Genomic DNA, 4,140 nt, shown 5'->3' on the forward strand with positions numbered 1-4,140 from the left:
ACATCGACCCCCCCTTCTTCTCAAAGCGTAAGTGTAAGGTATGATAAACATCTTCAAGAAGTGCGGGTACTGGATCTTCATCTTTAACCTTAACGGCCCAGATCACACTAATAGTGCCATGTCCACCAATTTCTCCACATTAGGAAACAACACTAATCCAAAAATGAGTAAGGCCATAATAGTATCGTAAGCTTCCCATTTCTGGGCTTTAGCAAAAATTTGAGCAATCTTCTCTAAGTATTCTTGATGAATTCCTTGTACCTTTCCCTAAATCTTGATGTTAGAAGTTAAATCTTCAACCAGAATGTCCAATACCTCCGCCAGCTCCTTGGGTTTTGAGTATTGACCCAGTCCCTTATAAGGTCCCTTTTTTTTCTTAGGAGAGTCCAATATTTTCTCGAATTCCTCCAAAGTTGGGCCAACTGAAAATCTCGGAAGAGGAAACTTCTGAGTGGTGGATCATAAAACTGGGCTAGTGTAGTAATAGCATCCTTTTGCACCGGCACAGACAACAAGCTTAAAATCCTCCCATATTTGAGCGTGAATGCATCTCGACGGATATTAGTCAACCCATCTCTAAACGTAATGAAGTCTTTCACACATGGTACTTTGGCTTTGATTTGGAATGTTTTTCTCTTTCCTGGCTCCATCTATTCTTAAATGCTTAATCAATTGAAAATTTTGAAATTCCCTGAAAATGAAAAGTGTGTAAATGATTTTGCTATGAGCATAATGAATGAAATATGTTTATGGAATGACAAGGATCCATGTTTCATATATATCATACGGTACACCCTATATAGCGGTTCTATGTTCTCTACCCCACACACAAAGGATGGCTTCTAAGGTTATCCCTTTTCAAGACAAAACTTAGAGTCATGGATTGTGTTCAGCATCCCATCCCAATAATGGGCTATCCATATCTCGATGGATGTTCTGAATCAATCTATTCTAATTGGGATCTTCGTATTGTTCGAGAAGGGTGTAAACCCCTCTGTTCAATACTACACAATCGCCAATCATGAAAATGGACTTTGGGTTAAGGCGAGGTTCCTAGAGTCACAAACTATGTTCAAAGTTTCCTCACAATAGTGGGTTAGCCATATTGTGATGGAAAATCCGAACAGACCTACTCTAGGTGGAGTATTCGTATTGTTCCAACGAGGTTTATACCCCTCGGTTCAATACTACACAACTCCTGGTTCTATGTTCTTCTCAATGCTCGGGTACGGAGCTTATTTTACAACACACATCAAGCACCATAGATCACCCAATATAGTATCAGAATAAATCACTTAGAAAAAAATAATACAGTAAGATACAGAGAAGCAAAATGGAAGAAAGAAACAATATTTTAACATTCATTGCAAATTTAACTAAATTAGGCTTGACTCACTCTAGCTTGGAGCAGGTTGTCCCCAACAGAGTCACCATCTGTCGCATCTCGAAAAATATGATCCCTCGCGATGGTCACGGAAAAATTAGTTCGAATAGAGTCACCACCGAACTTTATTTATTCCAATTAAGGAATAGGAAAATATCGATAAAACCTTTGAAAAATAGAATAATGGTCGTTGCAACCATATTCGGGTTCGGGAGTCCATTACGCAAGGGGAAGATATTAGCACCCCTCACATCCATTGTACTCAATGGGAACCTTTTAGTTAAACTTACGATTTGAATGTTAGCTTATGTTGTTTGTTTTCTTCGAGTGATAATAATATTGAAAAAAATGGATGGAAACCTAAGAAAGGGGGAAAAGGAGGTTTTTTATTAGTGTGCTCGCCAAAATCTTGCAATCTCGTGTCTACGTATCCTTATGGTATAATAAGGAAATCAGAGCATTCGTAGTTCGGGTACTACGGTTGGTTGGTGTCTTTTAATGAACAACTATTTAGATCGCATTCTAAAGGCTAAACGTTGGCTTGTCTACTCTTGGAGGAGGCTTAAGCACTAGTTTGTTGTGCGTGTTAGAAGGGATTAAACCGTGTTCTTTTTTAAAAGAGTTAAGAGGTGGGTCACGCGAGGGCGAGAGATTAAGTTTAAAGTATTTGGTATTTTTTAGAAGAAAGACAAAATATTGAGCAATATGGTGCACACCAATCGTTCAATTATTCGAGGAATAATAAGGCGAACGCCTTCTACTCCCTTTTTATTTAAATTGTTATTGAAATTTGTTTGCGGAAATCGAATATGCACGGTAGTGAGGCGAGCGCCTCCCACTTGCTTACTCAAGGAATAATGAGGTGTGCGCCACCTATTCCTTTATCCAAGTTTATTTAAAGTATTTTAATCGAAAGACAAAAAATTGAGCAATATGGCGAGCACCAATCGTTCAGTTATTCGAGAGATGGTGAGGCGAACGCCTCCCATTCTTTTCATCCGAACTTTAAGTTATAAAAATGTTCTTAAAAATTATATTAATTTAGAATAATGATTTGGATTTGAATTTTGTAAGGTTTTTTGATCGGGTGACAAGAATTCGAGCAATACGGCGAGCGCCAATCTTTCGAATGCTTAAGAGATAGTGAAGCGAGCACTTCATATACTCTTTTCATCCATAATTTGGGATTAAAAGTTTTGATCAAACCACAAGAATTTGAGCAATATGACGTTCGCCAATCATTCGAATACTTGAGAGATAGTGAAGCGAGCGCTTCTTATACTCTTTTTCATCCATAATTTAGAATTAAAAAGTTTTGAGGGGTATATTAATTCAAAGGATTTGGATCCGAATTTTCTAGAATTAATTGGGCCTTAAACGGGAATGTTTGGCATTGGACCAAGATTAGATCCATTTTACACAAAAAGAATTATCTGTTAACATTAATAATTAGCTTCTTCTTTGATTAATTATAATGTTCTAAAAAGAATTAAAAAAAATCAAACTAATAAATATTTCTACTTACTACTATTTAATCGTGAATCTCTTGATATTTAATAAAATATACAAAATAGGAAATAAATAAACCAAAGAAAATGTCTTAGGGTATATAGGAAATAAATAGGGGTAAAGTCTAAAAGAAAGCAAACTATAAACAAGGCCCAAAAGAGGACTCCCAAAAGCAATATTTTGTAATGGGCCCTAAGGCCCAAAACTCTTCTTTATGACCAAGTCAACCGACCATGAGAGGAGAAAAAGAAAATAAACATGGGGTCGGAGTGGGCCTTAATCCCAACTCCTTCCGAGCCCTTCTAGAATAAGGCGCTGCATATGAAATCAAATGAGCAACTGTACAGCTGCCCTAGACGTATGTCATGCGAAGTCTGACGGTCAGAGTTCCATGGGAAAGTGTATGGCTTCTTGGGAAGGTGACGCCGCCGGATTCATGAATAATAAAACCTACTATTAATTTAAATAGAAAGAAAACCAACACATACGAAGATGAAGAATCAATCTTCACTTTCGTCTCTCTCGTTCAACACTCTTCTCTCCTTCAAAATAACAACTCACTCGCAAACCATAACCACAAACTGAACACAAGACTAACCTTCACACTCACACTATCCAGATCGAAACACCTTGCATTTAACTCAAATAAAAAAAACAAAAGGAATCGAAAAATCCCAAACATAACAATCGTCTCCATTACCAAATCAAAATGATTTACAACAAGAAAAACAAAGAACTATCGTTCACCATATGCTCGAAGAATGAGATAGCATAGAAATCAATGGAGAAATGATATAACTTTACCCAATTGGAGAGTCAGTGTGTCCAAGATCAAACGCTTTTACTTGAGCTTTTCCGGCGAGGATTCTGGTCGCGGATGAACGTCCAAATGAGGTATTGCTTTTGTTCGTTTTTTGGATGCTCGGCTTGACCGTCCGTTTGTTGATATCCCTCTTACTGATGGGGTTTTTAAGCTAGTTTTCTTCAGAATTTCAATATGAATCTCTAAAAGAAACTCGAATCAAAGCTTTGTGTGAAGAGGTTGGTATTGATTTCAATAGGGTAACGGTAGGGTTTCTCCCCCTTTCTCAGATTATATCCACCTATTTATAGAGGGGAGTTGTGGGTCTCGCAATTGTATGCAAATTGTGTGATGGCAAAAATCAATAATCTCTTAGAGAGAGATTTCACATAAGATTTTATGGGGGGACCAGTTTGTTCATTCCTGATTTTATTAAGAGCAAATC

This window comes from Lathyrus oleraceus, chromosome 6, assembly GCF_024323335.1.
Source record: "Lathyrus oleraceus cultivar Zhongwan6 chromosome 6, CAAS_Psat_ZW6_1.0, whole genome shotgun sequence".
Taxonomy (NCBI): Eukaryota; Viridiplantae; Streptophyta; class Magnoliopsida; order Fabales; family Fabaceae; genus Lathyrus; species Lathyrus oleraceus.